The following is a 14,407-nucleotide window of genomic DNA, read 5'->3' on the forward strand; positions in this document are numbered from 1 at the left end:
AACAACATCATCACTAGTTTTACATGCAAATCGTTTTTCTGAAAATAATCCAAGCCAGAATCACAAGAGGACATGCAAACCGGGTTATGCTTGCTGGCATCAGATGCATCTTGGCTGAAAGTTGAGACTACTAGAAACATATTTAATTGTGTTGTATTGACATAAAAATACACTGAAATGTGTGGGTTATATAAATTATGGATAATATTGCACAAAATAAAAAGTCTAGAAAAGTTAATTATTCTCTTTTTGAACCTGCATACAGATCAAGAAGTAATGAAACGAGGGTACTACATTGTTAAAAACAGGGATAAATCTTTTGTCCATTTGTAATTGGGTTCTCAATATTTTTCTTGTGGAGGCCCTGTACTATTTATTTTATAAATTTTGCTATGAGACCCTGGTCTGAGATGATATTTCCAAAAGTTGGTGGGAGAGGGAGTTCCAGTCAGTAGATTTTCTTTTTGCCCTGTTGGAAAATATTTTATGTACACAGGGATTTAATCTTTAGGAGGTTCCATTAATCCGTTTTTATTCTTTCCTGGTTGTGCATTTCTCACTGTACTTGGCAGCTTCATTATGTCATAGACTAGGCCTTCTAAGCTTGGTCCCATTTTGTCTTTTATGATCTTTTCGTTTAGGCCTTTACCCCTCGGAAAAAGATCCACCTTGAGTCGCTTTTTGTGTATGCTTTTGTGAGATGTGGGGAAGACATTCAGGTAGCCAACAGACACATGAAGATATGGGGGGGGAATCAGTAGCCATAAGAGAGATGTAGATCAAAACCACAATGAGATACCATCTCACCCCAGTAGCAGTGGCAAAGTTTTACAGGACAGTAAGGAATAAATGTTGGAGAGGTTGTGGAGAGATTGGAACTCTAACACACTGTTGGCATTTCCTCAAAAAGCTGGACAAGGAACTTCCATATGACCCAGCTATTGCACTGCTAGGAATATACCCTAAGGAAATTAGGACTGACACACAAATGGAAATGTGCTCTCCAATGTTCATAGCAACATTATTCACAATCACAAGAACATTGAAACAGTTCAAATGTCCAACCACAATCGATTAGATTGAAAATTTGGTATACTCGCATGAAGGAATACCATGCAGCACTGATTTTGAAAAATACTACATAATTTGGGAGAGAGCAGAGTATTATGCTGAGTGAACTAACTTAGCCTCATAAGAACAAATTCTGCATAAGACCACTGTTGTAAAAATAGAAGAATAACTAGTAAAACGTGTATGAGGGGCCAAGTGTGGCAGGCGTGGGAACAGAAAGGTGAAGGTGGCTTGGGGGAAAATAAATTTGATGAGTGAAGGAAGGCGGTAAAGAAAATGTGAAAGATCACGTGGGGACCAGAAAAGACAAGGTAATGGTGGGGATAGTTCAATGATGATTAATTTTAGAAAACATAATTTATGGAATTAATCATATGAAACTTAATGTGAATGAAGGAAAGTGTGAAATACAATGTATATAAATTTTGTATGCAAACCAATACAAATTTAAAAAAGGGAAGTTGTCTGACAACATTATATCCTTTAACCATAATAATTTAGTCTGTATGCTAAGCAAATAGTCTGAGAAACTGGAACTATATAAAGAACATGGCATGAGGATTGAGGAAGTCTCGTTAACAACTTGCTATATGCAGATGACACAAGCTTGCTTTCTGAAAAATGAAGAGAACATAAAATACTAATGAAGAACAAATCATACAGCCTTTAGTACTGATACTATTTCAACATAAAAAAAGAAATCTCATAATAGAAGGGGAACAATATTGAAGTAGTCAGGATATTATTTTACTTGGCTCCACAATCAATGTCCATTGATACAAAAAACAAAAAATACAATGATGCACTACACTCTGCAAATGTTTTGTAGAAATCCTCTTTAAGATTTTATAAAAAGAAAAAAAAAACAACAACAAAGATTGTTGTTGTTAAGTGCCATCGAGTCGTAGGTGACTCATAAGGACACTATGAACAAAAGTCCTCAACACTTGTGTGACTTTCATCCTTTCTCCAGGTTCATAGGGTTTCCAGAGGCAAGCTATTATGGAAGTGGATGCCACTACTCCTTCCAAGCTTGTTTTAATTGGGGAGCTTCACCAAACACTGTCCACCATGGGTAACTATTCTCACATTTGACACATCAGTGTCACAGTGTTCAGCTTCACAGAATCCACAAGTTACCTCTGTACGGCAAGTGGACACACCAAGGCCCACCTGACTGTATTTTTATCTCAGAAGCACATGAAAGCAGAACAATAAGGAAAACTCACAAAAGATTAATGCCTTTGTATTATGGTATTGGTGAAAAATATTGAACATACCATGGACTACCACAAGAATGAACAAATCTGTCTTGGAAGAAGCATGATAAGAATATTCCTTAGAAACTAATAAATTATCTTATATTCTTTAGCCATATTACTATAATGGGCCAGGCCCTGGAGAAGGACATCATGTTTGATAAAAGAAAATTTTTTAAAAGGGAGTGGGGGGAACTCAGTGTCTGCAACAATAAGCTCATAAATAGCATTTGAGAGGCTTGTTCAGGCCTGGTAGTATTTTTGTTGTGTTGCAGTGTGAGTAGGAAATGGATGCCACTTAACCACTATCGTCACTATGAGTAGGGATCAATTTAATGGTACATAGCAAAGATGAGGGAGCTCTGGGCACTTAGTGGTAAGAAGCTGCCCTGCCAACTCAATGAAGCATGGTTTGAATCCACCAGCTGCTCCATGGAATAAAAATGGGTGATCTCTTTTCATGTAATTTACTGCCTCTGAAAGCCCACTGGAAGGTCAGTGGTAAGTAGGTTCCTAATCAATAGCATGTAACAACACAACAACAACAAATAATGATAGCTGTAAGTCTCTTTTTTCTTTTATTTAATCATTCATAATTTTTAAATTTCTGGTAAAGTAAAAACAATAAAAATTCTGAGCACTGTTTTCATTTATTAATTTATATCATAAGCATCTCATTATATATTTGAAAAGTGTTAGTGATGACATTTCATCATCATCATTATGCCAAAAAGTAATATAGAAAATTATGAGGGTTATAGATATTTGTACTCTTTTTGATAAGGATTCTGTTGCTTTTAAAGTTCTCAGGAAAAGAAAAAAAGAAAGGCCTTTTCACTCTAACATGTTGTTGACCTTTGAGTCTGAATTAGTGCAGTATCAGTGCAAAATCTGAACTGTCAAATGAATCTGTTAGGATTAAGGGTTTAGCTGTTGCATGGCTAAATTGGTCAGGCTCTCTTAACTGATGGATTTAACTGATGCCACCCAAAAGGAGAAAAAAGTTTAGACTCAGACAAACCTGTCACCTTTCAATATTTCTAGTATATCACACTTTTCCTACAAGACTCACAACTTCTCGAGTTTTAGGGGGAAAAAACCCCTACCCCCAATAATAAACTAATGAAATTTACACTCCCATCTTATTTTCTGAAGCAGCCTTATAGGAAAAGAAAGAGAACACTTACTTTCTTAATATTTAGCAACTCAGAGATTCATAGTTTTATTTGATAGCTAGGGTTTTAAAGTAAAATGAGTACCATTATCCTGACTTCAACCACACAATAATTTATTCCGACATCTATGAAAACTCCAAAATGCACATTCTTCTTGGGAGAACATAGAGTATACTTCATTTGCCCAATTTAATTCATATGGGAGGAGGGGGAAACAGAGTCTACACTGTTTCTGTTAATCATTTGCAGACATTGTTGGAGAATAAATGTCATTGAAGTTAATTTACTTGTTTGTAACCTGAAGAATAAGATAATGCTTAGACACATCTATTATGTGATATAAGCAGCCAATAGAGGGTTATAAAAAATAGAGGTATCACATTCACATTTTATTTCCAGTATCTTGACTAAAACCTATGTTACCCTAGTAGATGTCATAGATTTCTTATACCTCTAGCCCCTGTGTTAGTTACAAAGTTACCCAGGACTGATAATGTTATCCTTGATTCGCTTCCAATTTGCTTGCAATGATAATTAGAATTAGTTGTAACAGGCACTATCAGTATTTCTAAATAGTCAAAGGTAAGCAAGTAACTCTTAAAATACTGGGAAAAGGATCTTTATAAAAGCTTTCCTCTCAGGAGAATGCAATTCCCTGGTGACTGGGATATACCCTCCACCCCCACGTGGCTCGCTCTAATGCATGGGAAAGTGTGGATGAATGCAGATTTTCCCATTCAATTTCCACAAAGTGTGTGTTCTCCTGCATGGGCTTATATTGCTGCCTAATGAAATAATCAGCTAGTATGCAGTGGGAGAGTAGTGGTGCAAGAGGGGAGGAACCATCCTAAAAGGTCTATTATCCTGTCAATATGTGTACAGAACACTCATTAATGTTAATTAGATTTACCCGCCAGTATGAAGGGGAGGCTAGACCTTAAACAGCAAGTTTGAAAAAAAAAAAAAAAAAACCACACCAAAAAAACCTATCTAGTAATGCAAAACATTGGGGAAAAAAAATAGAAATCATTCCTGCCTCCAAGCAACCTTAACTCGTGTAAAAGACATTTATGTGGCCATTAACCCAAGCAGAAATTGAACTTGTCAGCATTACATGCAGAATGTATATAAGGGTAACTGTTCATGAACAATTTCTCAAGTGAATTAAGTACAAGCTGGATTTATTTCTAGGCAATATATATACTCTGCCCATCATCTTCTTAATAGAACAACTGCAAGAGGTTCAAGGTTTATGATCCTTTTATTCAGGTTTGCCTCAAGGTAGAAGACCAAAGATCAAAAGAAAGCACCTCTGTTGAAGAATCGGCTTATGAATAAGACCAAAAACCTATGGTCACCTTTGTCTTCCCTTCTGTCATATAATCTTTCTCTAGTCAACCAGGAAATCTACTGTTTTCCTTCAAATAAATTTAGAATAGGATACTTGTCCCTCCCATCCTGGTTCAAGTCAATCTGTCTCATTCCTATTGCAAGGGCCTACACTTGTAGATAAAGACTAAGATTGTTACTTTTAATAAAAAGTGAATATTTGTAATTCTTCACTTATCCCTCTCAGTGGCTGACTCTTGCTCAGAAGGAAAGCTTCACAAAGGCCCTTATCCTGAGCCCTGCTATCTCTCGTGCCACCTCTGGGATCACACACGACCACATCCTTCTTAATCACTCATCTCAAGCCACACCACTTCTTGGGGTTCAAGAAGGCCAAGGGAATCTTCAGTCACAGGACTTTTCCACCCACCCACAATTCCCTTTCTCATTTCTCACTTCCCTCTGACCTCTTCATTATTTATCTCCTCAGAGAACTCTCCTGTCATCATCCTCTATGAAAGAGCATCCACTCTCCCCACCCTTGTACTCTATTATTCATTTGTCCACAACTGTCAGCCAGTTGACTCCAGGAAGATGAGTCCATATCTTGTGTTGGGTGGCTAACTGAAAGGCTCAGGGTTCGAGCCCATTAGCCACTCCAAAAAGCAAATATAAGGCCATCTCCTCCTGTAAAGATTCATAGCCCCCAAACCAACTTGATGGAGAGAGGCCATCAGACAGAACTGACTCTGAATTCATTAAAGGACAATGGGATTATCTTCTGTGTACTTAGCCCTCTGGATAGTGCCCAATCCACAATATCTAAAAGCAAACTCACTGCCATTGAGTCAGTTCTAACTCATAGTAACCCTCCCTTCATTTCCAAGACTGTATATCATGATGCGAAGAAACTGCTCATCTTCCTCCCAAGGAGTGACTGATGGATTTGAACTGTCCACCTTTCCATTAACAATCTGGCACATTAAGAATTATACCACGAGGGTGCCACAGTACATATACGTATAATTGGGAGGACTATCTTATTGTGGTATTTGGGGATATATTGTGTTAGTTTCCAGTTACTGATCTGAAAAAAAAAGTCTCTTGCTTTAGATTATAGTTTGTGCAAAAAGATAGAGACACAGGTTACTTGAGGAAAACCTAATTTAGATAAAAGTGTTATTAGTTGCTGTCGAGTAGAGCCCTGATTCACGGTAACTCTATGTACAACAAAACTTTTGTCCAGTCCTATGTCATTCTCATGATCACCAGCATGCTTGATGTTATTGTTGCCTTCCAACCTGGCCCCACTCATTGTTGTCAGGTCAATATCAAGTCATAGTGACCTTATAAAACACAACAGAACTGACTCAGAGACTTTCAAGAGTGGAACTTTGGTGGCCTAGTTGGTAAGGAATTAGGCTGCCAACCCAAAGGCAGGTATATGGAATTGATCAACCACTCTGGGGAAATGGAAATAGCCTCCCTTGCTACTAACAGGCTCTTGATGGCACCTCACAATAGCAAAGTCAGCTGGAGGGTCAGCTGTGAGTTCCTTATGACTGCACAGCAATAACTTCCAACGTTGATTTTGACTTGAATCTATGGAAGCAAATTGTCACCGTTTTCTTCTTTGGAACTACTGGAGGTTCACATTGATGACCTTTCAGTTAGGTCTTTGCATCAAGATCTTAATCACTGCGCCAGAAGCATTCTTTGCCTTCCAACAGTGAGGGGCCCATCTTCCAACATTTTGTGAGGCTAATACCACACTTTCATTTTCTCTGAATAGCATGTACATTCTCTGTTTGTTTACTAAATGCTCCCTCCTACAGAAGGTATTTTTCCAAATGCTTCTACCATTTCTTTCTAACACATTGTTTTAAAACAAAATTTTCGTAGCATATTTACAAAACTACATCCCAAAGGGGAGAATGGAAAATAAATATAGAGGGCATATATTATTCCTGTAAAAGTATGGTACTCTATGATGATAGAAGGAGAATTGATGCCTTTGAACTGTGGTGCTGGTGAAGATTGTTGAATATATCATGGACTGCTAGGTTTGTCCTAGAGAGGATGAAGCCAGGCTGCTCCTTGGAGGCAAGGATTCTGAAGCTTTGTTGGACATACTTTGGATATGTTGCAAGGAGGGACCAGTCCTTGGAGAGGGGTGTCATACTTGAGAGGGTGGAGGAACAGCACAGGAGAGGAAGACCCTTGGTGAGATGGACTGATTCAGTGACTGGGGTAATGCGGATATGTGCGTTAGAGACAATAAGATTGACACAGGTTAAGCAGGTTTTAGGGCTGTTGTACATTTAGCCACTATGAGTCACAAGTGACACGACAGCACATAACAACAACTAGTAAAATATGTATGTGAATTCAAGGGAGGAAGGGGTGGGAAGAGAGGTGAAAGTGGGTAGGGGCAAAATCACAAGGTTGCTTAATTTGGCAGGTGGAGAGAGGAAGTAAAGAAAAAGGGAAAGATCCAGTGGGGATCTGGAAAGACAGGGTAAGGATGCGCATAGTTCAATGGTGATTAATTTTATAAAACATAATGAATCTGGTTGTATGAAACACAATGTGCATTAAGAACGTTGTAAGCAAACCAACATAAAATTTAAAAATATTTCACATTCAGTGCCTTTTATTCGTGTGTGTGTGTGTGTGTGTGTGTGTGTGTGTGTGTGTGTGTAAAAGGCAGTATCATGTTTATTGAGAACTGGAGAAAAATACAGTCATGAGATAGAAACTTTTTTTTTTTTTTGTAAATCCTCAAACACCAAATACAATCTTATTTTCCTTAGGCAAGTCACCAACTAGGAGTAACTATAGGGTGTGTGTGTGTGTGTGTGTGTGTGTGTGTGTGTGTGAGAGAGAAAGAGAGAGAGAAAAAGAGAGAGAGAGAGAGAGAGAGAGAGAGAAAGAGAGAGAGAGATTAAAAGAGTAATTTGATCAAAACTAAAACTTAAATACTTTGCAATACTTTATATGAATCCCATACACATTTTTTTCCATTTGAAATTTATTCAGTGATAAACTTGCAAAAACATGATGCCCTCTCCTTCTCTTTTTTTATTTTTGTTAATCTTGGATCTGTCTGAAAATCAGAGTTGCGAAGATAAATGACCAGCATCTTATATGGCATAATCAGAAGTGTTAGAAACAGGAGCTTTAGCATGACTGTACATACCTGAATTGTGCAACCTACTAGATTTTGTGTGTAACATGTTGACAGAGGTTGACATTTAGAGGGTGAGAACCGTGTAGTTGTCAGCTGGCATTAAGACTTGCAATTCATTCTGCAATCAAAATATAGAAGGGATGACAAAGTCCATATATGAAACCTGCACTCCAGCACTGTGGCAACCTACAGCATTTCTTTTTGCTCTCCAGTACTGAGTGTCCCCTCTGCTCTCTGAGTATGAAGACAGATGTGTTTAAGCTTAAATGGGATGTCAATTAATGGTATGTACATGTTGTGCACTGTGTTGTAAAAAAGTATATCTATATGTTTATGCACTTTGCTTAAGTTAATTATAGTCATGCATGATATAAAATCAGTAAAAGCAGAAGACAGCAAAAGGACATTTCTAATAAAATAGATGATACCTATTATGGAATGAGCATTTTAGATCTAAGTAATTGTTGCTGTTATAGTTTATGAAAAACAGATCTGAACCCTGTCCTATACTGCGCCTTCCTCACAATCTGACACACTTGAGTCACTCACTACAGTCACGGTGTAAGTTAGTTTGATTGAGAGTCTCCCCCTCTTGTGTTGACCCTCTACCTTTCCAAGCATGATTTCCAAGTCCTTCTCCTAGCAACATGTCCATAGTATGTGGGATGAAGCTTTATCAAGCAGTACTTTGCCTCCAAGGAACACTGACTGCATCCCCTTTAGACATATCGGTTTGTTCTTTTGGCAATCAATGAGATATCCATTACTTTTCTCCAGCACCACAGAGCTCAAGGGATAAATTCTTCTTCTGCCATCCTTTTCCATTGTCCAGCTCTCAGATGCATGCTGTTGCTGTTGATATGTGCTGTCAAGTCGCCTGTGACCCCATATCGACCTTATGTATAACAGCTCTAAACCCTGCTCTGTCCTATGCCGATCTTATTGTCTCTGACACACCTTCCGTCATTACCCCAATCACTGAATCAATCCACCTCATAGAGGGCCTTCATCTCCTGCACTGTCCCTCCACCCTCCTAAGCATAGTGTCCCTCTCCAAGGAATGATCCCATCTTGCAACATGTTCAAAGTATGCTGAGATGCATAGCAAGTGATTTAAAAGACTATTGCCTGAATTAGGCACACCTTAGCTTTCAAACGGACATCATTGCTCCTCAGTAATTTGGAGAAGTTCCTGACTGCAGACTTTCCAAGTGCAGTATGTCTTCTAATATCCTGACTGCTTGTACCAAGGGTGTTGACTATATCCAAGACAAAGTCATTGTCAGTTTAAAATTGTTCCCCATCTATCATGATGTTGTTTATTGGTCCACTGACAAAAATTTTTGTTTTCTTGACTATGAGATGCAATCCATATTGCAGGCTTTATTCTTTGATCATCTATGGCAAGTACCTCAATTTCTCCTAACTTTCAGCAAGCGAAGTTGCATTATCTGCAAATAATAGGTCTTTGGGTGTTCCTCTGATCTGGATGCCACACAGAGAGAGCTGTAACCTAAGGTAAAAGGGTACATAGGATGAAAATGTTTTCTAGTATTTTACAGATTGTTTTATTTTGGTTTTGTGTGTTTCACTGTTCCTCTCATTGTTGTTGTTGTGTGCTGTCCAGTCAAAACACATTCAATTGGCCGATCCTCCAGCAGGTTTTCAGAGGCTATAAGAAGAGATTGCTTATCTTTCTCTGGAGGAACAGCTGATAGACTAGAACCTTTGAGCTGGAGGTGTAACTCCTTACCCCGAGGCTTCAGAACTCTCATTGCTCCTCTAATGGGATGTATTTTTATGTGCTTAAGATTCTTGGGTGAAAATATATAGAATTACAATACTATATTGTATGATATTGTAGTCAAAGAATTGGGCTTTTTAAACAACAGGATTTGTATTGTCTTAAGTGCTGATCATGAGTAACGCAAGCTTTTAAACTCATAAATGTAATTAGGGATGTGATCTCTAGAACACTTTTTTATTGTTGTGAAACTACTTGTGTTGCTTTTCATTTGTAACTGAATCACTCTGTGTTTCTAAATTGAGCTCTTTTTCTTTCTCTTCTAAATCATAGTGCTTGTGCTTTATTTTTTGGTATAATGAATAAGTCTTATCTAGAAATTGTTCCATAGCCAGACTCCATTTTAGGTAGACTTAGAAATTCCATTTCTTCTTTCTCTTCAAAGTGACTGAATAGACTGAGGATGTCTTCTACCTGTCTGCTGCTGGTAATTGAATTACTGTACAACACATTAAGCAAAGAAAATTCAGAGCAGCAGCAATTAAATTATGTTCTCACGTTCCAAAGAGCAGCTATTCACCAACAGAGAATGAGGCGACAAAATGTTATAACATGATGGACATGGATATTAGGAAGGAATGAAAAAAGACATTTCTTTCATAAGGACATGAACTAGACCATCCCACAAAAGACTGAAAAGGAAATAATGACTAAAACTTGGCTTAAGCAGTTTCTAGTTTGGCTTATTTCCAAATCAGCTAAGAAACAGTGTGGAGAATATTCAAGATTGAAATAGAGGTGTATGGACAGAACACCCTACTTCTTTCCAGAGAAGAACTTCAGATTTGTGGGTCACTAGGCAATCAGCGAGGCTGGAGCATCCCAAATGAGGTTCATCTGTCTTAACTCATTCCTCTCAGCTTGGGAAGGACTTCTGTCCACACTCAAGGGCCTTCTCGCCCTCAATGAGACAGACCTTTGCTTCTACTGCCGAGCTTTCTACTATAAAGTTGCAAGCCTTCTACTGTAATGCTGGTTATGGCTGGTGAAGGCTACTACTACTTGTGCTTTTGTTCACGTTATTACCTCATTTGAATTCATTTGATTCACATAATAACCCTTAAATACAGATTTTAACTCTTTTTTATTTTACATACAAAACTACTCATTCCAGTGCCACCAAATTGATTCTGATTAATAGTGGTCCTTTAGATCAAAGTGTACCTTTCCCTTAGAATTTCCAAGGCTCTGAGCTGTACAGCAGCAGATTCCCACATCTTTGTCTCATGGAGGGCCTGTGGGTTTGAACCACTGATCTTTTGGTAACAGCCAAGCATTTAACAACTGCACCATCAGCATTCTTTCCTATGAAGGTATTGAAGTATATTGAGTAACACTAGATTAATAATAACACTGTGTTTGCCAGCTGTTAAAACATTGTCCTAAATTCTTTACATAAGCTAATAATTTAATCTCCTGAATCACCCTTTGAGACAAAAGTTTTTGTAATTATTTGTGGTATGAAGAATAATGATGATGATGACACAAATGACTATCAGGACCGTATACTTAAGCACAAGGGAGGTCTGATAGTCTACTGTGAGAATTTGCTTTGCCTACATCAAGAAAACGAAGATTCTCACCACTGGGCCAATTGGCAGCATCAGTATGGATGATGAAGAGATTGATATTGTTCACAGCTTTAGTTTGCTTGGCTCCACAATAGACACTTTTGGTAACAACAGCCAGGAAATCAAGAGACGAAATTACATTGGGAAAGTCGGCTGTGAGGGACCTCTCAAGAGTAATGAAGAGCAGCGACATCAGGCTGGAGACTAAGGTGCACCAGATCTTGGCTATAGTCTTTGCAATTACGTACTATGCATCAGAGAGTTGGACAGTGAATAGGGATGATAGAAGGAGAATTGATGCCTTTGAGCTATGGTGCTGGAGAAGAGTATTAAATATACCACGAACTGCTAGGAGAACAAACAGGTTTGTCCTGGAGAAGGTGAAGCTGGAATGCTCCTTGGAGTCAAGGATTCTGAAGTTTCGTCTGACATACTTTGGGCATGTTGCAAGAAGGGACTGGTCTTTGGAGAGGGGCATCATGTTTGGCAGAGTGGAGAGGTGGGGAAGGAGAGGAAGATCTTCGATTAGATGGATCAATTCTGTGACTGGAGTGGTGAGAATAAGTGCATCCTCCACCCCTAGGTTGGCACAGGATAGAATGCATTTAGAGCTCTTGTACATAGAGTCGCTATGAGTCTCAAGCGACTCAATGGCACATAACAACAACAACAACAACAACAACTCAAAGGATAGTTCTTCAAATCTCCTGCTCTGCAGGAGAAAGATAGGCAGTCTCCTTGCATGTGATTCTTAGCCTCTGAAAACCTGCTAGTGGGTCAGCTATGAGTTACTTCTGATTCAGAGGCATGCAACATTAGTAACAAACTTAGACACAACACAGAGAGAAGGTATTTTATGTCTTGTTATTGTATACCTAGACTTCCTAATAAGTATGTTTACACACACACATATACTCATGAACACACAAAAACACAAACATTTTCCAACCAATATTACAGACTGCTATCTCGCAGCATGTCCTCTCAGGTCAATGGGTACAGCAAAACAGCAACTCACATCAATTTATATCTACCTCACAGGATAAAGACATGTCTGAGTTGTTACTGTTATATGCCATGAAGTCGCCTGCAAGTCATAGTGACCCTATATACACAACAGCCCTAAAGCCTGCTCTATTCCTTGCCAATCTTATTGTCATCGACACACCTATACCAATTACTCCAGTGACTGAATCAGTCCATCTCATCGAGGGTCTTCCTCTCCTGCACGTGTCCCAAGCATGACATCCTTCTCAAAGGACTGATCCCACCTTACAACGTCCCAAAGTATGTCAGATGGAAATTCAGAATCCTTGCCTCCAATGAGCAGCCTGGCTTCGCCCTCTCCAGGATGAACTTATTTATTCTCCTAGCAGTCCATGGTATATTCAATACTCTTCTCCAATACCACAGCTCAAAGGCATCATCTATCATCCCTAGTCACTGTAAATTTACATTAGATAAAATACACCTATTTTAAGTGTGTGGTTTTTATAAGTATTGGCCCATTTCTATATGGTGTAGTCACTACTACAATTAAAGTATAGAGCATTTCTATCACCCTAGCAAATATTCTGAAAACTCTTTCCAGTCTATCTACCTACATTTGCCTTTGGCAACCATTGACCTGCCCCTATTACTATAGATAGTGTGTGTTTTTGTGAAACTGCCTCAACCTCTGCTAGAATAGTGTATTAAGTAAGTGTGAAGCAGTTAGAACTCACCAGCCATACCCCAAGAGAAAGATTAGCAATTTCCTACTACAAATACTTACAATCTTGTCGTTGCTATTAAGTGTCATTGAGTTGAGTATGGCCCATAGCAACCTATGAACAACAGATCTGAACCCAGTCCTATTCTGTACCATCATCACCATCTTTGAAAACATTAGGCCATTGCTGCAGTTCCTGTTTATCTGGTTGAGTGTCTTCCTTTCCTTATCCAACCAAGTATGATGACTTTCTCCAAAGTATAGCCTCTCTTAGCAACATGCCCAAAGTATATGAGATGAAGCTTTGTCATCTTTGCCTCCAAGGAACACTCAGGCTGCAACTTCTCTAAGACCTGTCTGTTTGTCCTTTTAGCAGTCCATGGGATAGGCAGTACTGTTATCCAACACCACAGCACAAAAGGTAATAATTTTTCTTTTGTCATTCTCATTCATTGTCCAGCTCTCTGATGCATAGCAAGTGATTAAAAATACCATGGCCTGAATTAGGCACACCTTCATCCTTAACCTGGCATCATTGCTCTTCAATAGTTAGGAGAAGTCTCTGGCTACAGATGTTCCTAATATATCTCCTGAATGCTGGTACCAAACAATTGGTTGTAAATCCAGGTAAGGTCAAGTCTTTCACAATTTTAATCTTTTCTCCATCTGTCATAATGTTGTTTATTGATCCAGTGGTGATTTTTTTTGTTTTTTTAACTATGAGATGCAATCCATATTGAAGGCTCTATTCTTTGATCTTCTGCAGCGTGTGATTCAATTTCTCCTCTGTTTCAGCAACCAAGTTTGTGTGTCATATGTATAGCATAGGTTATTGGTGAGTCTTCCTCCAATCCTGATGCCACATTCTTCTTTACAGAGTCCAGCTTCTCAAATAATTTTTTTAACATGCAAAGTAAGTAGAGATGGAAAGGTGACACAATACTGACATACACCTTTCTTAATTTTAAACCATGCAGTGTTTCCTTGCTATGTTTGCACGACAATATCATAGTCTACATATAGGTTTCAACATCCTCTTGGTCAAGGTATAGGTCTCATAATTTAGTGTTCTAGGATTTCCATAAACATAGATTATACACATGGATTTCACCTGATGGTATGCATAGGAATCAGATCGATTACATCTGTGGAAAAAAACCGCTGGAGAAGCGCAATGTCAGCTGTGAAAACTAGGCCAGGAGCTGATTGTGGAAAAGACCACCAACTACACATATGCAAGTTCAAGCTGAAGCTGAGGAAAATTAAACCGAATTCACAGGAGCCAAAATATGACTTT

Source organism: Elephantulus edwardii, unplaced genomic scaffold, assembly GCF_000299155.1.
Source record: "Elephantulus edwardii isolate Elephantulus edwardi_28Jun2011 unplaced genomic scaffold, EleEdw1.0 scaffold00018, whole genome shotgun sequence".
NCBI lineage: Eukaryota > Metazoa > Chordata > Mammalia > Macroscelidea > Macroscelididae > Elephantulus > Elephantulus edwardii.